Source organism: Oncorhynchus clarkii, chromosome 21 (assembly GCF_045791955.1).
Source record: "Oncorhynchus clarkii lewisi isolate Uvic-CL-2024 chromosome 21, UVic_Ocla_1.0, whole genome shotgun sequence".
Lineage (NCBI taxonomy): Eukaryota > Metazoa > Chordata > Actinopteri > Salmoniformes > Salmonidae > Oncorhynchus > Oncorhynchus clarkii.
Genome location: NC_092167.1, coordinates 25076295 through 25103628, shown reverse-complemented (window position 1 = coordinate 25103628; position 27334 = coordinate 25076295). Strand labels below are relative to the sequence as shown.

The following is a 27334-nucleotide window of genomic DNA, read 5'->3' as shown; positions in this document are numbered from 1 at the left end:
CTTTTCAGGGAAGTTAGGAACCAATATACACAGGCAGTTAGGAAAGCTTAGGCTAGCTTTTTCTAGCAGAAATATGCACCCTGTGGCACAAACTCAAAAAAGTTCTGAGACACTGTAAAGTCCATGGAGAATAAGAGCACCTCCTCCCAGCTGCCCACTGCACTGATGCAAGGAAACACTGTCATCACTGACAAATCCACTATAATTGAGAATTTCAATAAGCATTTTTCTACGGCTGGCCATGATTTCCTGCTGGCTACCCCTACCCCGATCAACACCCCTGCACCCCCCACAGCAACTCGCCCAAGCCTCCCCCATTTCTCCTTCACCCAAAATCCAGATAGCTGATGTTCTGAAAGAGCTGCTAAATCTGGACCCCAACAAATCAGCCGGGTTAGACAATCTGGACCCTCTCTTCTAAAATTATCTGCCGAAATTGTTGCAACCCCTATGACTAGCCTGTTCAACCTCTTTCGTATCGTCTGAGATTCCCAAAGATTGGAATGCTGCCGTGGTCATCCCTCTCTTCAAAGGGGGCGACACTCTAGACCTGCCTTTCTAAGGTCTTCGAAAGCCAAGTTAACAAACAGATTACCGACCATTTCGAATCCCACCGTACCTTCTCCGCTATGCTATCTGGTTTCAGAGCTGGTCATGAGTGCACCTCAGCCACACTCAAGGTCCTAAACAATATCATAACCGCCATCGATAAGAGACATTACTGTGCAGTCGTATTCATCGACCTGGCCAAGGCTTTCGACTCTGTCAATCACCACATTCTTATCGGTAGACTCAACAGCCTTGTTTTCTCAAATGACTGCCTCGCCTGGTTCACCAACTACTTCTCTGATAGAGTTCAGTGTGTCAAATTGGAGGGCCTGTTGTCCAGACCTCTGGCAATCTCTATGGGGGTGCCACAGTGTTCAATTCTCAGGCCGACTCTCTTCTCTGTATACATCAATGATTTCGCTCTTGCTGCTGGTGAGTCTCTGATCCACCTCTACGCAGATGACACCATTCTGTATACCTCTGACCCTTCTTTGGACACTGTGATAACTAACCTCCAGACGAGCTTCAATGCCATTACAACTCTCCTTCCATGACCTCCAACTGCTCTTAAATGCAAGTAAAACTAAATGCAAGCATTTCAACCGATCACTGCCCACACCAGCATCACTACTCTGGACGGTTCTGACTTAGAATATGTGGACAACTACAAATACCTAGGTGTCTGGTTAGACTGTAAACTCTCCTTCCAGACTCACATTAAGCATCTCCAATTCAACATTAAATCTCGAATCTGCTTCCTATTTCGCAACAAACATCCTTCAATCATGCTGCCAAACATACCCTCGCAAAACTGACCATCGTACCATTCCTCGACTTCGGCAATGTTATTTACTCCAACACTCTCCTCAACAAATTGGATGCAGTCTGTCACAGTGCCATCCGTTTTGTCACCAAAGCCCCATGTACTTCCCACCACTACGACCTCTTGTTGGCTGGCCCGCGCTTCATACTCGTCGCCAAACCCACCTCAGCTCGCTGGTCACCATAGCAGCACCCACCCGTAGCATGCGCTCCAGCAGGTATATCTCACTAGTCACCCCCAAAGCCAATTCCTCCTTTGGCCACCTTTCCTACCAGTTCTCTGCTGCCAATGACTGGAACGAACTTCAAAAATCACTACCTCATCCTCATACTGTATTTATTTATCTTGCTCCTTCGCACCCCAGTATCTCTACTTGCACATTCATCTTCTGCACATTCTACCATTCCAGTGTTTAATTGCTATATTGTAATTACTTCGCCACCGTGGCCTATTTATTGCCTTACCTCCCTTATCCTACCTCATTTGCACACATTGTATATAGACTTTTTCTACTGTATTATTGACTGTATGTTTGTTTATTCCATGTGTAACTCTGTGTTGTTGTATGTGTCGAACTGCTTTGCTTTATCTTGGCCAGGTCGCAGTTGTAAAGGAGAACTTGTTCTCAACTAGCCTACCTGGTTAAATAAAGGTGAAATAAAAAGATCAACAAAAAAAAGGCAGAATGTGTACAATGTCATAATGTGCAGTGTAGCCCAAAGATATTGCTTTTGTTATGTTGAACTTGACAGTAACACTTGTGTGTGAGTGTGGGGGGATTACTACATTTTTTACTCAATGAACGTTATTTTTGCACATATGTAGCCTTGTGCACTTGATCGATGTCTATAGTGGCCACTATAATAGAGCAAAAATACAATGCATGTTTGTTTCATTCTATTCTACTTTAAGATGTTTTTTTCTCCAAGTGCAATATTTAGTTGTGTGTGGTCACAAGCATTATATTATAATGGCTGTCATGGCTAACTGCAATATTAGTGTATTGTTCTCTCATTTGCAGTAAAGTCTAGGCAACAAATAACATTGGATTGCTTTCTTTACATTTTTTCCAAAAACCTGTACCTCTCTGATTCTAGTCATGCATTATATAAAGACCAACAAGTAAAAGGCCAATTGATGGAGGGAGACGCTGGGTTCCGACCCAATCACTTGTTCTGAGAAGTGGTGTAATGTTTGCACCAAGTTCTAAAAGTTTCTGGAGTAGCTTTTCCACTGGCATCTCCACTGGCTAGCAATTGTTAGCAAACATGGCTACTCTTTTCTTTGACAACAATAGAATATACTACAACATACCTCATCGATGTCAACCAATCATGTTTTGATCTGGCTCTTGTCCCAAACAACAACAAATCCGTGATTAAATTGGGCGGGACAACTGTATAGTGACAACTTGCTGGTTGTCTTGGAGATGTGTGCTTGTTTTAACAACAATCATGAAAAAGAGAAGTATAATTTATTGATTTTAAAACCGAATAAAATTACTTCATGCCACTATTTTTCGCCTATTACTTGACATTATATTAAATAGTTTATCAAGCATTTGCCACATTGAGTTTGCTGACAATACTGAAGAAAATGAAGGAGTGAGAGATGACAGTAGTCACTACTGATGCTGTATCCTTTCTGCTGCCAATGTTTACATGAACTACATTTAGAAAGTTTGCATAGAAAATAGATGCGACAATTGCCTGCTAGTGTGCGTTTCCATTTAACTAACTTGTGTTGATAAAAACTGCTGGACGTAATCACGTCACACCCCAAAAAATTATCTACTTAAATCTACAATAGCTAGGTTTTCATCCAATGGCGAAGGTGCATTTTAAAAATGTACAAAATTAATACACTTCAAAATGTACAAAAATATACGGTATTGTATCATACATTTTAAATGCATATTTAGCAGAGTACATAACCAACCACACAGATTTAAGAAAAATGTATAAAGAAAGAAAATGATTAAAAATGTAAAAGTTTACAAACTTCACAGAGGTTTATATACATTCAATTATACAAATCATATCAGGTTGTATGTTTCAAAGGCAGCAATGAGTTTCAGGGGATGTTTGTTTTTAACAAATCTTAATCAGGGCTCTAAGTGTGACCAATCTGGTCGCATATGCACCAAAACATTTTTACTGTATTTTGGTAGCACTGTGCGACTAAGAAGAAAATATACCCGTTAATAATTGTTGTAATGATAAGGCTTTACGTTGTTTCCAAGTGCCCAGAGAAAGAAGTGAGTGCAGATCCGCTAGCGTCATGGTTACACCATTACTACTTCGAAAACTGCTTGCTTCTAGCCCAGGGTAGGGAACCCTGTTCCTGGAGTGCCGTACTGCGGGATTTTGTTCCAACTAGGCACCACACCTGACCAACTGAGCTAATTGATCAGTTGAGTGATCGGTTCAATTCAACACATCTGGTCTTCCAGGTCGGTTAAATCAAAAACACTCCAGGACCAGGGTTGCCTACCCCTGTTCTAGCCCAACCAGGTCTTCCCATAGCGGATCACCGGGACCCCATTTTACATTCATAAACCAAGTCGTGGGCCGTTCTAAAACTACTCACTTTGTTCAGTCATGTTACCTCACTGGGTAGCTAGTTAACAACCTTGTGGGGCTGTTGGCCAGTTTTATGATGATCGTCAATACCATCCCTTGCCAAGCAGTATGGTGGTAGAGACCTTACAAAAACAAAGGACCTTCTCCCGCCAAAACTCCTACCTCCTCCAAATTGGAGATATTATATAATTAAACAATATTTATATTTTTGAGAATGTGGAAATATCCAGTGGAGACTAAAAGAACCCTCATGTCGAATTCGTTTTGATGTTGTGACACCATGAAAGATGATAGAACCACATAACTGTACCTCTATTTGTCTACAACTCTCAATTATAAGGTTTGCATCTGAATTTGTATAAAATGAATGATTAAGTATCAGAATACTTTTGAAAAGATATACAGTGTCAAGAAAAAGTATGTGAACCCTTTGGAATTACCTGGATTTCTGCATAAATTTGACATCAAATTTGATCTGATCTTCATCTAAGTCACAACAATAGACACAACACAGTGTGCTTAAACTAATAACACACAAATAGTTGTATTTTTCTTGTCTATATTGAATTTAAACATTCACCGTGTTGGTTGGGGGAAGTATCTGAACCCCTAGGCTAATGACTTCTCCAAAAGCTAATTGGAGTCAGGAGTCAACTAACCTGGAGTCGATCAATGAGACGAGATTGGAGATTTTGGTTTGAGCTGCCCTGCCCCATAAAAAACACACACACAATTTGAGTTTGCTATTCACAAGAAGCATTGCCTGATGTTAACCATGCCTCAAACGAAAGAGATCGCAGAAGGCCTAAGATTAAGAATTGCTGCCTTGCATAAAGCTGGAAAGGGTTACAAAAGTATCTCTAAACATCAGTCCAGGGTAAGACAAATTGTCTATAACTGGAGTAATATCAGCACTGTTGCTACTCTCCTTAGGAGTGGCTGCTAGAGAACAGCGCAGAATGCTCAGTGAGGTTAAGAAGAATTGTCACGTTCTGACCATAGTTCTGTTATTTTATTATTTGTTTTAGTATGGTCAGGGCGTGAGTTGGGGTGGGCAGTCTGTTTGTTTTTCTATGTTGTTTTTTGTGTTTAGCCTAGTATGGTTCTCAATCAGAGGCAGGTGTCGTTAGTTATCTCTGATTGAGGATCATACTTAGGTAGCCTGGGTTTCACTGTTGGTTTGTGGGTGATTGTTTCCATGTGAGTGTTTGGGCCACATGGTACGGTTTCGGTTTTGTAAATTCACGTTGTCATTTATTGTTTAGTGTTCTGAGTTTTATTAAACATCATCATGAACACTTACACGCTGCGCTTTGGTCCGATCCTTACTCCTCCTCAGACGAAGAGGAGGAAATCTGTTACAAGAATCCTAGAGTGTCAGCTAAAGACTTACAGAAATCTCTGGAAGATGCTAACAACTCTGTTGACGAGTCTACAATCCGAAAAAATATAAACAAATATGGTGTTCATGGGATGACACCATGGAAGAAGCCACCGCTGTCCAGAAAAAAACATTGCTGCACGTCTGAAGTTTGCAAAAGAGCGCCTGGATGTTCTACAGTGCTACTTTCTGTGGACAAATGAAACTAAAGTTATGTTGTTTGGAAGGAACACAGAACATTATGTGTCGAGAAAAAAGGCACAGCACACCGACATCAAAACCTCTTCCCAAACTGTAAACTATGGTGGAGGGAGCATCATGGTTTGGACTGCTTTGTTGCCTCCGGGCCTGGACAGCTTACTATCATTGACGGAAAAATGAATTCCCAAGTTTATCAATACATTTTTCAGGAGAATGTAAGGCTGAACCTTCCAGAATGACAACCATCTCTGTAGCACTCCACCAATCATGCCTTTATGGTAGAGTGGCCAGACAGAAGCCACTCCTCAGTAAAACGCTTATGACAGCCCGCTTGGAGTTTGCTAAAAAGGCACCTAAATACTCCCAGACCATGAGAAACAAGATTCTCTGGCCTGATGAAACCAAGATTGGGCTTTGGCCTGAAGGAGGAAACCTGGCACCATCCCTATGATGAAGCATGGTGGTGGCAGCATCATGCTGTGGGAGTGTTTTTCAGCGGCAGGGACTGGGAGACTAGTCAGAATCAAGGGAAAGATGAACGGAGTAAAGTACAGAGAGATCCTTAATGAAAACCTGCTACAGAGCGCTCAGGACCTTTTCATATCAAATCAAATGTTATCGGTCACATACACATATTTAGAAATGCTTGTGTTCCTAGCTCCAACAGTGTAGTAGTATCTAACAATACAAATAATAAAATACGGTATATACTGTGGTATCCCAGGAGGTCTACTGAGGCGACGTTGGCTCCCTCTGCTGGGAATACGGGAGCTGGGCACCCCGACACGGACAGCTCTAAGTGGAGGTAATTAGAGGAAAGTGTCAACCAGCCGTGGAGGCCAAATAAAAGGAGCACGGTGGCACACCGCCAGAGAGAACCGGGAGAGACCAACACCAAGCCACCGTAGAGAAGTAGGACATCTCTGCACGCTCAACCCAACACCCCACGGTTTACCACAATACATATGAAATGAGTAAAGCAGTATGTAAATATTATTACAGTGACCAGTGATTCCATGTTTATGTATATAGGGCAGCAGCATCTAAGGTGCAGGGTAACTGAGTAACTGGGTGGTAGCCGGCTAGTGATGGCTATTTAACAGTCTGATGACCTTGAGATAGAAGCTGTTTTTCAATATCTGGTCCTAGCACCTGTACTGACCTCGCCTTCTGGATGGTAGCGGGGTGAACAGGCCGTGGCATGGGTGGTTGATACTTACCAAATACTTATTTTCCACCATAATTTGCAAATAAATTCATAAAAAATCCTACAATGTGATTTTCTGGATTTTTTTTCTCTCATTGTCTGTCATAGTTGAAGTGTACCTATTACAGGCCTCTCTCATCTTTTTAAGTGGGAGAACTTGCACAATTGGTGGCTGACTAAATACTTTTTTGCCCCACTGTATATGTAAAGGGAATATGGTGCCATTTCAGGACCTAAATCATCTGGGTGGTGAAATCTATTGAAAAGATAATCTAGAAAAACAAATGTTTTTGTGACTTGGTTGCCATGCAAACTACTGGAGGGGTTGTTAGGGAGGAGCCAGGGGTCTTAACATGGCAACAGTGGGTCTTCCTGACATCCAATTGCATTTTTAAAACTGTAGAAAATAAACTGAAACTGATCAGAGGCTCTGTGTATTTCTGTGATGAGAGAGCGAGGGAGAAAAAGAGCGAAAGAGCGAGGGGGTGCAAAGTATCTACAGAATACCTCATCAAACTAAGAAATACATTTGTACGGCTCTTGTCCCAACATCCACCATTCAGAATGCTTGGCCAATACACTGCTCTATCCATAATAGTACGCGTTAGGATTATTGAGATGGAGCCTTGGGACTGTTAAGAAAGCTGTTGAAGAGAAGGGAGGGGTGGACAGACGGGGCACAAGCAGATTCCTGCCTTGTCAAAGACTGAAATAGAATGGAAAAGAAAGAGGTGGAATATGGAGGGGCGAGGGAAGTGGGGGGGGGGGGGGGGGGGGGGGGGTGCGATACAGGACAGAAAAGAGGGGGTCGGGGGTCTGTCAATTTTGGGCTTACAGGGGGTGTACAATTGGGCGTTGGGGGGGAACGGTAAAGACTCATGATTAGGAAAGTGGGAGAGGTTTTAGAGCATGGGACCTGGATGTAGGCATGTCCCTCAGTGGCAGCAGCCCCCACAGAGCCCCCCTCCCCATGGCTGTGACCCGAGGCCTCAGCAAGTTTGGTCCGCCGCGACAGGATCTCATAGGTGCAGTCGTCACCGCAGCAACCAGACATACTAGGGGAGGTGTCATCGATCTCAAACCTGGGAGGGGGTGAGGGAGGAGGTGGATATTGAGAGGGTAGGGTGGGGAGAGAAAGACAAGATGCACAGAAAGCAAGAGAGGCAAGAGAGATGGAGAAAGGAGTGGATTGATTACAGTACTGTGCCAACAGTTATTTCTAAAGAACATAATCATAATAATGTGTTTGTACATGCTGAAAAGCTGTTGAAAAGCTATGGAGACTCACTGTAAGGCTTCCCTGAAGAACTGGTATGCCCCGTGGTTGTGTTTGAATACTGTTAACATTACCTTCTTCATCTGTATGCTGGGGTGAGAGAGGTGGGAGAGAGAAAAAGAACGAAAGGGAAAAGATAGAGTGGGAGAATGAGACCAGAGAGAGATTGAAATATGTTCAGTTTCTATAGGGCTTGGTGGTTGAATATTTCAGATAGCTTGTTGTTACTAGTGTTGCACGGTATACCGAAACTTCGGTACCGTTTCGATACATGAAAAACGGTTCGGTACAAGAATTTGTGTTACTTTCGGTACTTCTGTCAAATGTGTCTCAAGCCTGTCTATTAGCGCAGCCGACCTCTTATTATAGCGTGCACTGACTGTGCCTTCTCCACTTACTAATTTCCAGCCTGCACTGGGAGTCTAGGATGCATAGTTTTAGCTTTCCACTCATGACCCCACAGAAGTTAACACATTTGAATAATACGACATGGCATGCAGAAATGTTGAAATTAATTACTGTTCGCAAAACAATACAGGCCATACAGGCTAAAACACTTTACACTGGAAGAAAATACCAGTAGCTTTCCTTGCTAACTGACAGCTAAAGCTAACATCAATTCGATACCCTAGTACTTAGTTTGTGAAATGAATACCATAATGCAAAATATGCTGATTTCTAAGCTGATTGCCACCAAAAAGTTTATTCGGTCTCCCTCAAGTCTCTCCCAAAGATGATCTATTGCCTCAGCGAACTGAATGCCTCTTGAATGATGTCATTCCTGGTTAAAGTGATTGCACACATTTTTATAAAAGAAGTTACTTCTATGCAAATGTTGTTGATCAGTACAATAAAATAAGTCACAAATGGAAGGGAAAAAGATTGTCATCTGCAGCCACATGAAATCAGCCAAAACAAAGCATGCGCACACTCTTATTGAATATGCATTCACCTGTATTGTGGATAGGCTTAATCTACATTTACCCAGGTTATCAATAGAGATGACTACCATTATGTAGTTAGATTGGTAAAACAAAGTTACATTTATTGTATGACTGATTAATTAATACATACATGGCTGTCTAAACAACTTATGTAAAAAAATGCAATTGTAATGATATTGAACTCAAAAGATGCCCAACAATTTAACAGAGCAGTAGTTGAGTTTATCTGTCTGAATCAAATGACTTTGGCTAATATGCCTTATGTTTTATGTTTTTGCCATGGTATCGTTTTGGTAGAGTATCATGATGGTGCCGAGTATTGTGATACTAAACCTGGTATCGGTATTGAAGTCAAAATTCTGGTATTGTGACAACACTAGTTGTTACTGCTCTTTTCTCTCCAGTGTTTTTGCATTCCAGAGGAGCTTATGAGCCTTCTAGTGTTCCTATGGCGTGGTTATCATAGACATTCAGTGCATAGAAATTCCATCTATAGTTCAGTACCAACCTGTTGACAATGAGCTGTACTACTTAGATGAGGAAATGCACTGAACAAAAATATAAACACAACATGTAAAGTGTTCGTCCCATGTTTCATGAGTTGAAATAAAAGATCCCAGAAATGTTCCATACGCACAAAAATCTTATTTCTTTCAAGTTGTGCACACATTTGATTACATTCCTGTTAGTGAGCATTTCTCCCTTGCCAAGATAATCCATCAAGCTGACAGGTGTGGCATATCAAACTGACAGGTGTGGCATATCAAGAAGCTGATTAAACTGCATGATCGTTACACCAGTGCACCTTGTGCTGGGGACAATAAAAGGCCACTCTAAAATGTGCACAATGCCACAGATGTCTCAAGTTTTGAGGGAGCGTGCAATTGGCATGCTGACTGCAGGAATGTCCAACAGAGCTGCTGCCAGAGAATTGAATGTGAATTTGTCATTGTTTTTAAAAAGATTTTGGCAGTATGTCCAACCAAGCCTGGTTATGGTATGGGCAGGCATAAGCTACGGACAACGAACACAATTGCATTTTATCAATGGAAATGTGAATGCACAGAGATACTGTGACGAGATCCTGACGTCCATGTTGTGCCATTCATCCGCCGCCATCACCTCATGTTTCAGTATGATAATGCATGGCCCCATGTTGCAAGTATCTGTACACAATTCCTGGAAGCTGAAAATGTCCCAGTTCTTCCATGGCCTGCATACTCACCAGACATGCTCTGGATCGACGTGTACAACAGTGTGTTCCAGGTCCTGCCAATATCCAGCAACAACGCACAGCCATAGCAAAGGAGTGGGACAATATTCCACAGGGCACAATCAATGGCCTGATCAACTATGCAAAGGAGATGTCACACTACATGAGCCAAATGGTGGTCACACCAGATACTGACTGGTTTTCTGATCTACGGCCCCACTTTTAAGGTATCTGTGACCAGATGCATATCTGTAAACCAAGTCATGTGAAAATCCATAGATTAGGGCCTACTGAATGCATTTCAAATGACTGATTTCCTTATATGAACTGTAACTGAGTTAAATCTTTGAAATTGTTGCGTTTATATTTTTCTTCATTATACACACTCTATTATACTACACTACTATACATACATACATATTATACACAGTGTAAAAAACATTAAGGACACCAGCTCTTTCCATGACAGACTGACTTAGTGAATCTAGATGAAAGCTATGATCCCTTATTGATGTCACTTGTTAAATCCACTTCAATCAGTGTAGATGACGGGGAGGACACAGGTTAAATAAATACAGTGCCTTGCGAAAGTATTCGGCCCCCTTGAACTTTGCGACCTTTTGCCACATTTCAGGCTTCAAACATAAAGATATAAAACTGTATTTTTTTGTGAAGAATCAACAACAAGTGGGACACAATCATGAAGTGGAACGACATTTATTGGATATTTCAAACTTTTTTAACAAATCAAAAACTGAAAAATTGGGCGTGCAAAATTATTCAGCCCCTTTACTTTCAGTGCAGCAAAATCTCTTCAGAAGTTCAGTGAGGATCTCTGAATGATCCAATGTTGACCTAAATGACTAATGATGATAAATACAATCCACCTGTGTGTAATCAAGTCTCTGTATAAATGCACCTGCACTGTGATAGTCTCAGAGGTCCGTTAAAAGCGCAGAGAGCATCATGAAGAACAAGGAACACACCAGGCAGGTCCGAGATACTGTTGTGAAGAAGTTTAAAGCCGGATTTGGATACAAAAAGATTTCCCAAGCTTTAAACATCCCAAGGAGCACTGTGCAAGCGATAATATTGAAATGGAAGGAGTATCAGACCACTGCAAATCTACCAAGACCTGGCCGTCCCTCTAAACTTTCAGCTCATACAAGGAGAAGACTGATCAGAGATGCAGCCAAGAGGCCCATGATCACTCTGGATGAACTGCAGAGATCTACAGCTGAGGTGGGAGACTCTGTCCATAGGACAACAATCAGTCGTATATTGCACAAATCTGGCCTTTATGGAAGAGTGGCAAGAAGAAAGCCATTTCTTAAAGATATCCATCAAAAGTGTTGTTTAAAGTTTGCCACAAGCCACCTGGGAGACACACCAAACATGTGGAAGAAGGTGCTCTGGTCAGATGAAACCAAAATTGAACTTTTTGGCAACAATGCAAAACGTTATGTTTGGCGTAAAAGCAACACAGCTCATCACCCTGAACGCACCATCCCCACTGTCAAACATGGTGGTGGCAGCATCATGGTTTGGGCCTGCTTTTCTTCAGCAGGGACAGGGAAGATGGTTAAAATTGATGGGAAGATGGATGGAGCCAAATACAGGACCATTCTGGAAGCTGATGGAGTCTGCAAAAGACCTGAGACTGGGACGGAGATTTGTCTTCCAACAAGACAATGATCCAAAACATAAAGCAAAATCTACAATGGAATGGTTCAAAAATAAACATATCCAGGTGTTAGAATGGCCAAGTCAAAGTCCAGACCTGAATCCAATCGAGAATCTGTGGAAAGAACTGAAAACTGCTGTTCACAAATGCTCTCCATCCAACCTCACTGAGCTCGAGCTGTTTTGCAAGGAGGAATGGGAAAAAATATCAGTCTCTCGATGTGCAAAACTGATAGAGACATACCCCAAGCGACTACAAAGTATTAAATTAAGGGGGCTGAATAATTTTGCACGCCCAAATTTTTCAGTTTTTGATTTGTTAAAAAAGTTTGAAATATCCAATAAATGTCGTTCCACTTCATGATTGTGTCCCACTTGTTGTTGATTCTTCACAAAAAAAATACAGTTTTATATCTTTGTTTGAAGCCTGAAATGTGGCAAAAGGTCGCAAAGTTCAAGGGGGCCGAATACTTTCGCAAGGCACTGTATTTTTAAGCCTTGAGACTAATTGAGACATGGATTGTGTATGTGTGCCATTCAGAGGGTGAATGGAAAAGCCAAAAGATTGAAGTGCCTTTGAACGGGGTATGGTAGTAGGTGCAAGGCCCACCAGTTTTTGTCAAGAACTGCAACGCTGCTGGGTTTTTCATGCTCTACAGTTTGTCATGTGTATCAAGAATGGTACACCATCCAAATGATATCCAGACATTGGAGTCAACATGGGCCAGCATTCTGTGGAATGCTTGACACCTTGTAGAGTCCATGCTCCAACTAATTGAGGCTGTTCTGAGGGCAAAGGGGGGGGGGGTGCAACTCAATATTAAGAAAGTGGTCATGTTTTGTACACTCAGTGTATATTAATATATAATATGTACCTGTTGGCAATGAGCTGTAGTATCTGGATGAGGAACTTGCCCAGTCCTTTCCTCCTTATTCTGCTCTCCAACTGGACCTCATAACTACAAAAAAGAACACAACATCCAGAAGAAACCCAATATGCAATACCATTCGACAACAATCCCTTTCAATAGTAGTGCCACTCAACTGTATTTCTTTGATTCCTCAGTCTCCTTCCTACTCGTCTTCTTTTCAAAGCACATTGGAGCAGAAGATCTGAGATCCCTACCCTAGGATCTTTACATATGGATTTGGAGAAGTATACGAGGAGGGAAGACACGATAAATCAAGATTCACCCTATCAGTTCCATTTTCCATAAAAGGTGACATTGAGGGAGTTCGGTTAAGCTGAACCGCAGTGCACCATGGTATGGCCCGTGACGTGAACAGGCAAAAGCAGTAAGGAAGGCGCTCCCTTCTCAAATCGAACAATAATTTGTGCTCGGTCATGTTAGCAAGGCAGCATGACGCATCGTTCAGAAACATACATCTCTTTTCTATTAAATATATGTTCGAATTTTCGAACACATTTTCATTGGGAAGGCCGATAAAGCGTTTTTATCAAAAGCAATCACGTTTGCATGTGAAAACACAGAACACCACTCATTACTCCACCTCCATCCCTTTTGTTTTGGGGAAGACTTCCCGTTGGCTAAAACGGGTCACCTGGCTCATGGTTCAATAATGCAATCAATGCTTACCGGGGGCATTAATCGAATCCCCTCCACCATAACCCTTACCAGTATAGCACCTCTCCGCACTCGACGTCGAATCGGAAAGTGAGAGAAGGCCACGGGGGAGGAGTCTGTCTCGGGCCAGGAGATACCACGCCCTCTCGTCATTCATCTCATCCTGCTTTTCTCTCTCCTTCCATCCCCACTCACTCTGCTCGTACCTGCAGCCCAGAAGCAGCAGAATACTTTATTGATCCTTACAAGAGGGAAAGGTTCAACACACTCACATATACACTAGGGCAGCAAATTTCTGTCAATTTTGCTGCCACCTAAACAACCCCCATTAACCGGTATGAACCATTAACAGTAAAAAATACCTGACCAACAGAAAATACTATACACGGGTACAAGGAACCTTCATTTTCCAATAAGAGCATAAAAAAAACATGTGACAATAGCAAGTCTCATTATTTACTACTTTAATGAAGCAGATAATGTAATACAAAATGTTCAAACATTTGCTCAAATGCAATTTGCGAGAAAATACTGGTATAAAAGACGCATCTGATCATGCAAGCGGTTTCATGTCACAAAATATTAACATTTCCGCTTGAAACTTATAAGGAAAATTGAAATATGCAACAACTTGGATGGGCTGTTAATATGACTAGGATTGTGCCTTTAGTTTCTGGACAACAAAACTAACACGGAACCCAGACCGGCTGCGCGCGTGTGCCATTGTGCGCTATCGTGCATAAATGTATTTTGCCCCCCTACGCCAAACGCGATCACGACACGCAGGTTAAAATATCAAAACAAACTGAACCAATGACATTCATTTGGGGACAGGTCGAAAAGCATTAAACATGTATGGCAATATAGCTAGTTAGCTTGCACTTGCTAGCTAATATGTCCTATTTAGCTAGCTTGCTGTTGCAGGCCAATTTGTCCTGGGATATAAACATTGAGTTGTTATTTTACCTGAAATGCACAAGGTCCTCTACTCTGAAAATTAATCCACGCATAAAACGGTCAACCGAATCGTTTCTAGTTCTCTCCTCCCAGGCTTTTTCATCTTTGAACTTATATGGTGATTGGCATCGACACTTTCATAGTATTACCACGACAACCGGCAAAACAGTTCGTCTTTCAATCACCCACGTGGGTATAACCAATGAGGAGATGGCACAAGTTTGTTTTGATATTTTAACCTGCGTGTCGTGATCGCGTTTGGGGGACAAAATAAATGTATGCACGATGGCGCATGTGTTTGGGTTTCGTGTTAGTTGTTTCAGAAATTGACCCACTATTCTGTATCTATGTCAAATCGCTGAGCTACCAGCTACTTTCCTGTACATTACTATTTTCGGCAAAATAATATGTGGTCGACTGCCGACACGGTTTTATGACAGCAATTTAATTCCACTAAATTATGCAAATTAACCTATAGACTTAACCTTTAACATCCTTAACACAAACACACACACTCCCTCCCTCCAATTTGTCATCCCTGTGCTCTCCTCTCCCTTATTTCATCCCTACACTCTCCCCCTCAACCCTCCCTCCTTACAGTGTTTGCATGTTGGTCCTGGTTAGTTCATAAGCCCACTCCACAGAGATAGGGTTGAGGGTGGACACTATCTGGAGATTCAACCTACAGGCGAGAGACAGGACACGAGTAGTTAGCTATAAATCTCACACAATAAGCCAGACAGAGCAGATGTTTATCAACCAGCCAGCCACACACACACACACACACTGGAGAGGCACAGGAGGAGAATCTCTTATCCGTTTCTGTCATACTTTTTAAAGATGGGGAAAGCAGCCAGAGGGTCATCCAACTGTGAGAGAGAGAAGTGTGTTTGAGTTCCAGTCAGTCAGTCGCATGGTCAGGAAAAACTCCTGGCAGTCCAAGGCTCCAGACAGACCATTTAGTCGACCCTTTGACTTGACTGTGTGAGTAAAATTGTAATTGATCGTATAGGTGCGAGCCACATACTACATGTCAGGTGGCTATGTAGAATGTGCAGCTCGCACCAATACGACAAATAAAATGTTAACTTTTTTAGGAGGCTAAAACCATGCTTATGATTCCTGTAATGAAGGTCTGACCTGCGCTGTACAAGCATGCAAACAGCTAGCAAGCATGCAAGCAAGCAAACAGCTAGCAAGCAAGCAAGCAAGCAAGCAAGCAGACAGCAAGCAAGTATGCAAACAAGCAAGCAAACATGCAAACAAGCAAGCAAACATGCAAACAAGCAAGCAAACAGCAAGCGTGCGTGCATGCAAACAAGCAAGCAAACAGCAAGCGTGCGTGCATGCAAACAGCTAGCAAGCGTGCGTGCATGCAAACAGCAAGCAAGCGTGCGTGCATGCAAACAGCAAGCAAGCGTGCGTGCATGCAAACAGCAAGCAAGCGTGCGTGCATGCAAACAGCAAGCAAGCAAGCAAGCATGCAAACAAGCAAGCAAGCAAGCATGCAAACAGCAAGCAAGCAAAGAGCATGCAAACAGCAAGCAAGCAAGAAAGCAAGCAAGCAAGCAAGCAAGCAAGCAAGCATGCAAACAGCTAGCAAGCAAGCAATGCAAACAAGCATGCAAACAAGCAAACAGCTAGCAAGCAAGCATGCATGCAAACAAGCATGCAAACAAGCAAACAGCTAGCAAGCAAGCAAACAGCTAGCAAGCAAGCAAGCAAGCATGCAAGCAGCTAGCAAGCAAGCAAGCAAGCAAACAGCTAGCAAGCAAGCAAGCAAGCATGCAAGCAGCTAGCAAGCAAGCAAGCAAGCAAGCATGCAAGCAGCTAGCAAGCAAGCAAGCATGCAAACAGCTAGCAAGCAAGCATGCAAACAGCTAGCAAGCATGCATGCAAACAGCTAGCAAGCATGCATGCAAACAGCTAGCAAGCATGCAAACAGCTAGCAAGCAAGCAAGCAAGCATGCAAACAGCTAGCAAGCAAGCAAGCATGCAAACAGCTAGCAAGCAAGCAGCTAGCAAGCAAGCAAGCATGCATGCAAACAGCTAGCAAGCAAGCAAGCAAGCATGCACGCATGCACACAGCTAGCAAGCAAGCATGCACACAGCTAGCAAGCAAGCATGCACACAGCTAGCAAGCAAGCATGCACGCAAGCAAGCAAGCAAGCAAGCATGCAAACAGCTAGCAAGCAAGCAAGCATGCAAACAGCTAGCAAGCAAGCAAACAGCTAGCAAGCAAGCAAGCAAGCATGCAAGCAGCTAGCAAGCAAGCAAGCAAGCAAACAGCTAGCAAGCAAGCAAGCAAGCATGCAAGCAGCTAGCAAGCAAGCAAGCATGCAAACAGCTAGCAAGCAAGCATGCAAACAGCTAGCAAGCAAGCATGCAAACAGCTAGCAAGCATGCATGCAAACAGCTAGCAAGCATGCATGCAAACAGCTAGCAAGCATGCAAACAGCTAGCAAGCATGCAAACAGCTAGCAAGCAAGCAAGCAAGCATGCAAACAGCTAGCAAGCAAGCAAGCATGCAAACAGCTAGCAAGCAAGCAGCTAGCAAGCAAGCAAGCATGCATGCAAACAGCTAGCAAGCAAGCAAGCAAGCATGCACGCATGCACACAGCTAGCAAGCAAGCATGCACACAGCTAGCAAGCAAGCATGCACACAGCTAGCAAGCAAGCATGCACGCATGCAAACAGCTAGCAAGCAAGCATGCACGCATGCAAACAGCTAGCAAACAAGCATGCACGCATGCAAACAGCTAGCAAGCAAGCAAGCATGCATGCAAGCAAACAGCTAGCAAGCAAGCAAACAGCTAGCAAGCAAGCAAGCAAGCAAGCATGCATGCATGCAAACAGCTAGCAAGCATTCAAACAGCTAGCAAGCAAGCATGCAAACAGCTAGCAAGCAAACAGCTAGCAAGCAAGCATGCAAACAAGCAAGCATGCAAACAAGCATGCAAGCAAGCAAACAACAAGCAAGCAAAGAGCATGCAAACAGCTAGCATTCATGCAAACAGCTAGGAAGCAAGCAAGCATGCAAACAGCAAGCAAGCAAAGAGCTAGCAAACAGCTAGCAAGCAAGCAAGAAAGCATTCATGCAAATAGCAAGCATGCATGCAAACAGCTAGCAAGCAGCAAGCGTGCATGCAAAAAGCTAGCAAGCAGCAAGCGTGCATGCAAAAAGCTAGCAAGCAGCAAGCGTGCATGCAAACAGCTAGTAAGCATTCAAACAGCTAGCAAGCAAGCAAGCAAGCAAGCAAGCATGCAAACAGCTAGCAAGCAAACAGCTAGCAAGCAAGCAAGCAAGCAAGCAAGCATGCAAACAGCAAGCATGCAAACAGCTAGCAAGCAAAGAGCATGCAAACAGCTAGCAAGCAAGCAAGCAAACAGCTAGCGCGCAAGCATGCCTGCAAACAGCTAGCGCGCAAGCATGCCTGCAAACAGCTAGCGCGCAAGCATGCCTGCAAACAGCTAGCGCGCAAGCATGCCTGCAAACAGCTAGCGCGCAAGCATGCCTGCAAACAGTTAGCGCGCAAGCATGCCTGCAAACAGCTAGCGCGCAAGCATGCCTGCAAACAGCTAGCGCGCAAGCATGCCTGCAAACAGCTAGCGCGCAAGCATGCCTGCAAACAGCTAGCGCGCAAGCATGCCTGCAAACAAGCTAGCTAGCAAACAAACAGCTAGTAAACAGCTAGCTAGCTACCTAGCAAACAAGCAAGCAAACAGCTAGCAAACAGACAGCTGGTTAGCCAGCAAACAAAAAGTTGGCTGGCTAACAAACAAACAGCTAGGTAGGTAAAGTTAGTTAGCGACTTCTTACCCCAGCTAGATGTAGGTTGTAAAACGTGACTTAAAAATCATCAGGTTACTTACTACTTCTCAAGCCTCCCACATTGCCTAATCTCGACTAGTACGGAACAATGAGAAAGAAGCCTTTGTGAAAATGTATTCATATCAAGCTAGTTACGTGGCTACCAAGTTCAGGTAGCACCACACCTGAAAACAAACACACTGCACGGGAGAGCGTTGCAATGGGGCAACACTGGACCAAATAAAACCAGTGCAAAGGATGGTTAAAACAATCACAAAATAGGTTATTTTGGAGCTGGTTAATAACGGTGTGCCTGCCAGTCATCCATTCCGTGGTCTCTCCATCACGCATTCACTGGGTCGTGATTCTGGACGCTGTCTTTGTTTGATGGAAGCATTCACCTTTTCACACAAATACACGGACAGACGGTCAAAACTCACCCCCATATTGCTGTATTATAACGTCCGCCTTGAAGAAACTAGCTAGCTATCTTGCAAGCTGTTGTATTGATATAGCGAACTAGCTCGCCAAATTAATATTGTTTCTTGAGTGGGGCAAGATTAGGTAAAATGATTGCGTTGCTAGATATTTAGCAAGCGAACTACCGCATTACCTCAACTGGCTACAAATAACAATATGCCCACGATTGCTTACATTAACGTTAATCGGCGAAATTAAACGTTGCTAGTAGAGTATTTAACTGTCTTAAAATACAGTTCAATTTCTCTTTGTAAGGTAAGAAAACGTGGTGTTTTGTTTGTAAATTTACATTTATGAAATTTGGCGGAAAGAATAATGAAATTAATTATATAAAAATGTTTCAGCTTATTTCTATCGTAGGTAAAGAATCCAAGAAGTACATCCCTCCACAATAGTGTAAGATCTTCATAAATGTGTTCAATTATAAATCAACTGACATGAATACAATGCCAAAAAAGATGCAACAATGTTTCTGGGTGGCCATTACAAAATGAACTATTTGAGTTGATGTTTTCCTTAAACTTCTTCATATAGTGAGTGGTTGGCAGGATAATATTTATGAATAGTTTTAAAGGAAACTTCCTTCATTTTGTTAACAAGTAGGTATGTGTGTGGCAACATCCAAACTTTCATGATGCCACTTAGGCCTACAGCAATATGTAACTAAGTGGGTAGAAATATGTTCCCTCCAACAAACATAACACGATTTTCTTATTTAAGATCTTGCATTAAGGCTGTTTATTATAGGCGAAATAAACGTTTTAAAATTTAATTTATTATAACTTTTCATCTTTGATCTTCGGGTCGTTCATGGGTTGTACAATGCCTCATTTGGCCACAAGGTGGCGGTGCTCCACAAGACGCGATTTGGAGAAGTTCGACAAGTGAACATTAGCATGGATGGACCATTAAAACGTGTAAATTAATTACTGCCTTGCCATAATTATTCATCATGCATTTTCGAGTAAAAAATGATTAATTTCTACACTTAAACCTTAATTACAGAACATGAAACTGCTGCTGTTGAATACATTGATAATTTAAATAGCTAATCATTATAGATTTTTTTTTACCTTTATTTATCTAGGCAAGACAGTTAAGAACAAATTCTTATTGACAATGACAGCCTACCCCGGCCAAACCCTTCCCTGACCCGGACGACACTGGGCGCTGCCCTTTGGGACTCCCTGATCACAGGCAGTTGTGATACAGCTCAGAATCAAACCAGGGTCTGTAGTGACACCTCTAGCACTGAGATACAGTGCCTTAGACCACTGTGCCACACAGGAACCATTTGCTATGATTGGCTATGTGCACTGCTATGTGCACCTACAAGATCCCTTGATATGGTTGTGGACATCCATATGTTGAGAGTTTTCTACAGGCCTCTAGTGTATTCTTTACACACACACACAGTCCCGTTAGTAAGCCCCGCCCACAACCCTTTGTCTTGGGGTTATCTGTCTCGCAACTAGAGATGGCATTTGTGGAGAGAGGCAGGTCAGTGCATGAAATTAATTACATGAATGACAATTTCTGTTATGGCTTTCAGGCTACTACTGTTTTGGTTACACAGGAATGACTAACGGCCTGTCCAGAAACAACAATGATCTGGCCCCTGCATGGCACTGTAGATCTGTAAGGATTGGATAGGTATAAGTAAAATGGAAGTGAGTATTCTTCCTATCATGTTGAAGTTACTACCATATTGCTTAGGCCTATACCTGTCCATTCCTTTCAGCTCTTCATGAGGTTCCCAGTGGCACAACCCTTAGGCTACTGGACTCCTTGGCTATTCTCTCTCTTTTTTTATTTTTTATTTATTTATTTGACCTTTATTTAACCAGTTAGGCAAGTTGAGAACAAGTTCTCATTTACAATTGCGACCTGGCCAAGATAAAGCAAAGCAGTTCGACAGATACAACGACACAGAGTTACACATATATATATCTATATACAATGTGAGCAAATAAAGTGAGAAGGGAGGTAAAGGCAAAAAGGCCATGGTGGCAAAGTAAATACAATATAGCAGGTAAAACACTGGAATGGTAGTTTTGCAATGGAAGAATGTGCAAAGTAGAAATAAAAATAATGGGGTGCAAAGGAGCAAAAGTAGTTGTTTGGGCTAAATTATAGGTGGGCTATGTACAGGTGCAGTAATCTGTGAGCTGCTCTGACAGTTGGTGCTTAAAGCTAGTGAGGGAGATAAGTGTTTCCAGTTTCAGAGATTTTTGAAGTTCGTTCCAATCATTGGCAGCAGAGAACTGGAAGGAGAGGCGGCCAAAGAAAGAATTGGTTTTGGGGGTGACTAGAGAGATATACCTACTGGAGCGTGTGCTACAGGTGGGAGATGCTATGGTGACCAGCGAGCTGAGATAAGGGGGGACTTTACCTAGCAGGGTCTTGTAGATGACATGGAGCCAGTGGGTTTGGCGACGAGTATGAAGCGAGGGCCAGCCAACGAGAGCGTACAGGTCGCAATGGTGGGTAATATATGGGGCTTTGGTGACAAAACGGATTGCACTGTGATAGACTGCATCCAATTTGTTGAGTAGGGTATTGGAGGCTATTTTGTAAATGACATCGCCAAAGTCAAGGATTGGTAGGATGGTCAGTTTTACAAGGGTATGTTTGGCAGCATGAGTGAAGGATGCTTTGTTGCGAAATAGGAAGCCAATTCTAGATTTAACTTTGGATTGGAGATGTTTGATATGGGTCTGGAAGGAGAGTTTACAGTCTAACCAGACACCTAAGTATTTGTAGTTGTCCACGTATTCTAAGTCAGAGCCGTCCAGAGTAGTGATGTTGGACAGGTGCAGGTAGCGATCGGTTGAAGAGCATGCATTTAGTTTTACTTGTATTTAAGAGCAATTGGAGGCCACAGAAGGAGAGTTGTATGGCATTGAAGCTTGCCTGGAGGGTTGTTAACACAGTGTCCAAAGAAGGGCCGGAAGTATACAGAATGGTGTCGTCTGCGTAGAGGTGGATCAGAGACTCACCAGCAGCAAGAGCGACCTCATTGATGTATACAGAGAAGAGAGTCGGTCCAAGAATTTAACCCTGTGGCACCCCCATAGAGACTGCCAGAGGTCCGGACAGCAGACCCTCCGATTTGACACACTGAACTCTATCAGAGAAGTAGTTGGTGAACCAGGCGAGGCAATCATTTGAGAAACCAAGGCTGTCGAGTCTGCCGATGAGGATGTGGTGACTGACAGAGTCGAAAGCCTTGGCCAGATCAATGAATACGGCTGCACAGTAATGTTTCTTATCGATGGCGGTTAAGATATCGTTTAGGACCTTGAGCGTGGCTGAGGTGCACCCATGACCAGCTCTGAAACCAGATTGCATAGCAGAGAAGGTATGGTGAGATTCGAAATGGTCGGTAATCTGTTTGTTGACTTGGCTTTCGAAGACCTTAGAAAGGCATGGTAGGATAGATATAGGTCTGTAGCAGTTTGGGTCAAGAGTGTCCCCAACTTTGAAGAGGGGGATGACCGCAGCTGCTTTCCAATGTTTGGGAATCTCAGAGGACACGAAAGAGAGGTTGAACAGGCTAGTAATAGGGGTGGCAACAATTTCGGCAGATAACTTTAGAAAGAAAGGGTCCAGATTGTCTAGCCTGGCTGATTTGTAGGGGTCCAGATTTTGCAGATCTTTCAGAACATCAGCTGAATGGATTTGGGAGAAGGAGATGGGGAAGGCTTGGGCGAGTTGCTGTTGGGGGTGCAGTGCTGTTGACCGGGGTAGGAGTAGCCAGGTGGAAAGCATGGCCAGCTGTAGAAAAATGCTTATTGAAATTCTCAATTATGGTGGATTTATCAGTGGTGACAGTGTTTCCTATCTTCAGTGCAGTGGGCAGCTGGGAGGAGGGGTTCTTATTCTCCATGGACTTTACAGTGTCCCAGAACGTTTTTGAATTAGTGTTGCAGGAAGCAAATTTCTGCTTGAAAAAGCTAGCCTTGGCTTTTCTAACTGCCTGTGTATAATGGTTTCTAGCTTCCCTGAACAGCTGCATATCACGGGGGCTGTTCGATGCTAATGCAGAACGCCATAGGATGTTTTTGTGTTGGTTAAGGTCCAGTCAGGTCTGGGGAGAACCAAGGGCTATATCTGTTCCTGGTTCTAAATTTCTTGAATGGGGCATGTTTATTTAAGATGGTTAGGAAGGCATTTAAAAAAAATATCCAGGCATCCTCTACTGACGGGATGAGATCAATATCCTTCCAGGATACCCCGGCCAGGTCGATTAGAAAGGCATGCTCGCTGAAGTGTTTCAGGGAGCGTTTTACAGTGATGAGTGGAGGTCGTTTGACCGCTGACCCATTACGGATGCAGGCAATGAGGCAGTGATCGCTGAGATCTTGGTTGAAGACAGCAGAGGTGTATTTAGAGGGGAAGTTGGTTAGGATGATATCTATGAGGGTGCCCGTGTTTAAGGCTTTGGGGAGGTACCTGGTAGGTTCATTGATAATTTGTGTGAGATTGAGGGCATCAAGTTTAGATTGTAGGATGGCTGGGGTGTTAAGCATGTTCCAGTTTAGGTCGCCTAGCAGCACAAGCTCTGAAAATAGATGGGGGGCAATCAGTTCACATATGGTGTCCAGAGCACAGCTGGGGGCAGAGGGTGGTCTATAGCAGGCGGCAACGGTGAGAGACTTGTTTTTAGAGAGATGGATTTTTAAAAGTAGAAGTTCAAATAGTTTGGGTACAGACCTGGATAGTAGGTCAGAACTCTGCAGGCTATCTTTGCAGTAGATTGCAACACCGCCCCCCCTTTGGCAGTTCTATCTTGTCTAAAAATGTTGAATTTTTGGTGGTCTTCCTAAGCCAGGATTCAGACACAGCTAGAACATCCGGGTTGGCAGAGTGTGCTAAAGCAGTGAATAGAACAAACTTAGGGAGGAGGCTTCTAATGTTAACATGCATGAAACCAAGGCTATTATGGTTACAGAAGTCGTCAAAAGAGAGCGCCTGGGAATAGGAGTGGAGCTAGGCACTGCAGGGCCTGGATTCACCTCTACATCGCCAGAGGAACATAGGAGGAGTAGAATAAGGGTGCGGCTAAAAGCAATAAGAATTGGTCGTCTAGAACGTCTGGAACAGAGAGTAAAAGGAGGTTTCTGGGGGCGATAAAATAGCATCAAGGTATAATGTACAGACAAAGGTATGGTAGGATGTGAATACAGTGGAGGTAAACCTAGGTATTGAGTGATGAAGAGAGAGATATTGTCTCTAGAAACATCATTGAAACCAGGAGATGTCATTGCATGTGTGGGTGGTGGAACTAATAGGTTGGATAAGGTATAGTGAGCAGGACTAGAGGCTCTACAGTGAAATAAGCCAATAAACACTAACCAGAACAGCAATGGACAAGACATATTGACATTAAGGAGAGGCATGCTTAGTCGAGTGATCAAAAGGGTACAGTGAGTGGAGAGGTTGGTTGGGGGTCACGGCGATTTAGACAGCTAGCCATGCCATCGGTAGCAAGCTAGCATAAGATGGAGGTCTGTTGTTAGCCACCTCTTGCGTTCCGTCAGTAGATTAGTGGGGTTCCGTGTGGTAGAGGGGATTAATCCAAATCACACAACAACAACAAAAATAAGAACAATAGATATAGTTATAGAGGCCCAAGAAGAAAACATAATAATAATAAAAATAAATAAATTGTCCGATAGGTCTATTCAGATAGCGGCCGGTAAGACAGCTAACGGTTAGCAGGCCGCAGATGGGCGTTCAGGTAACGTCGCGACGGAGGAGCCAGCCGGATCTCCTTCGGGTAGATAACGTCGGCAGTCCAGTTGTGAAGGCCCGGTGGGGCTCCGCGTAGGCAGTAAAACGGGTCCGGATAGGTGACTGCAGCCCAGGAGTGATTGATGGAACTCAGGAGTGATTGACGGAGCTGGCTAGCTCCGGAATAATTGATGTTTGCTCCGGAATCGACGAAAGCCGATAGTCACACGGATAGCAGCTAGCTAGCTGTGAGATCCGGGTATGAATGTCCAGAGAGCAGTTGAAATCCAGGGACATGGAGAGAAAAATTGGTCCGGTATGTTCCGTTCCGAGCCGCGCTGCGCCGTACAAAACTGCCGATAGATTTTCGAGCTAAAGGATAGCTGATGACCACAAACCGTGGTTAGCTGAATACTAACGATTTGCCAGTAAAGAAGCTAACTAGCTTCTGGATTAGCTTCTGGCTAGCTCCTGGCTAGTTTCTGGCTAGTTTCTGGCTAGCTTCTTGGAGTTTCTGGCTAGCTTCTTGGAGGATTACAGATTTGAGGTAAATAATACTTTTTTATAAATATAAATTGGTGAGGCGGGTTGCAGGAGAGTGTTTTGAAGATGAGTTGATGGAAAATAAAAATAAAATGTATGTGAAAAAAGTTGTAAATATATATATATACAGGACACGACTAGACGAGGACAAAAGACGTCTGAACTGGTATGCCATCTTGGTTATGAATGAAATCTTTACCTGTCTCACATTCATTTGAGCGGCAGCCAGGGATTATTTTGCTAACGGCCCTAAACAGTTTCACATGCATTGTCAATTTATGTAATTTACGTGGGGGGTCAGCTCGGGGATTCGATTCAGCAACCTTTTGATTACTGGCCCAACACTCTATGCTACATCTTAATCAGTCATCCAAAAGTATTAATTATAAACCAAACATTATAATGGTGAATCCACTGTCCTTACTTCAATCATTAAATGTTTGTTTTAATCGACCCCATCATTTATGTATCATTTATTTAGCATGTACTACTGTCGCTTGACATAATTGCTTCTTTAACTCTATTAACAACTACTCACACTTAACTCCACTCTAATTCCTCATGACTCCTCCTCCCTGTTGTCCATTCTAAAAATGCATTTCAGAATAAAACAACATAGAATGTCTCATGAGATTAAAAACCCCCAAGGTTATCGGAGTTTGCAAGGAGTGTTTGGCCAGATCATTTTAATTTGTTACCTCTTCAGAATCCATCCCCCTGGCATTTCGCCTAGATTCTTCAACCCAAAACACTTTTTCCTGTGGCGAATTTAGCCAATTTCTCATCATAAGGAATCCACAATATTTGATCCCTCGCATCTATTAAAAAGTTGTGTAAGACGTGGTCTTCTACGTCTCCCCTCACATAAAAAACGTAATCTCTATGAACCACTATTAATCTAACCGAGGCTATACACTGCTATGTAACATTTTCCTGTCCCGCTCTATTCAAGAGGATTTGTTGCTGCTCTTTTGAAAAAGAGGCAAATGCTTGCATGGCAGCATTTCCTCCGACTGCAGCAAGCCCCATTCCCACTCTACACTCATTCTTCCAATGACCAACGGCCCCACATATAAAACAGGGATCTATCTCCCTATGCTTTGATGTTTTTTCGCTTTGTTTCTTTGTCTTACCTTGGCCATTGAAACCACTGTTAGTGACTTTCACTGTGGCCATATTAACCCCTCACACGTCTGCGACGTGAGCGGAGTTATATTCCACTCTCACAGCATCCTGCTCTATTTCATCCACTACCCCCACAATTGCTGTTTTGATGACAGGTTTCAAACCTGTCATCAAAGCCGGCGTACAAATTCTATCAATGTACTCACGTACCCAGTCTTTTTGCAGGTGAGTACATCTACTAATTTTGTTTTTATCGGTTATACTCTTCTGTTGATAAAACGCAGACATCAAAACACTTGCAATTTTGAGCTTGCAATTTTTTTTTACGTCAGCAGGTAAAAGGTGCCCAATTTTATTGTTTGCTAAATTTTTCCCATATTCGAGCCGAATTGGTAGAACGCTTGTGCGCTTCTTTCAGTGCCTCCATGGCTTTATTAAAATCCTCTAGCCCCACTTTACAGGTCTTAATAGTCTGTCACTATTTCAATAGTTATTATACCGAAACCTCTCCCGACGGTGTCCAGTGTGTTTAGGTTTCTTCACTCCCGGCTCTAATACACGCCTTTTATTAACTATTTTCCAACGGCGCGCTACCCACTTCCCCGGAGAATAGTTATGGTATTTGTGCCTATTGACTGGTCACAGCACTTAGTACCTTGTATTAGAACCAATACTATAGCGTCTGCACATGTATTACTGGAGAATATGAATGACCTAATGTCTTATTCCAGTGTGACGCCTCTAAAATCACAGTTGTTGATAACACACATGACCAAAATTATTCACAATTGTCTTCCTATGTCCACATAACCTGTCATGGTTCCCCGCCCCATCAGGGCATAAAACCAACCTCTCTTTATTTCTACTGCTAATACACCCAAATCAAACAGCTCGAACATCTTATTGTTTTTCTTTTAACCCTGAATGTGGCTCTCCTTTAGAATTCATAGGCAACCTTATATCCTAGTACACAAGCATGACACTTTATCCATCCACACACACACACACACACACACACACACACACACACACACACACTCACTATACTGCCTCATGGCCACTGCGGCTGAGACTTTCACCCTCCTTACATGTCTGGCTCATAAATCACTACACTAGGGATTTACCCTCCACAGGACCACCCTGTTCAGGACTTAGCCTCTCTCTACGAGGTTTACCCTCCACAGGAACTATCCTGCTCGGGACTTACCCTGGTTCTAAGAGATTTACCCTCCACAGA

General features: G+C 43.1%; 1 pseudogene; it reads right to left on the bottom strand.

Annotated features, from left to right (window-relative positions):
- Positions 1 to 7678: 7678 nt before the first annotated feature.
- Positions 7679 to 26114, bottom strand: LOC139379173 (N-alpha-acetyltransferase 40-like; annotated as a pseudogene).
- Positions 26115 to 27334: the final 1220 nt, after the last annotated feature.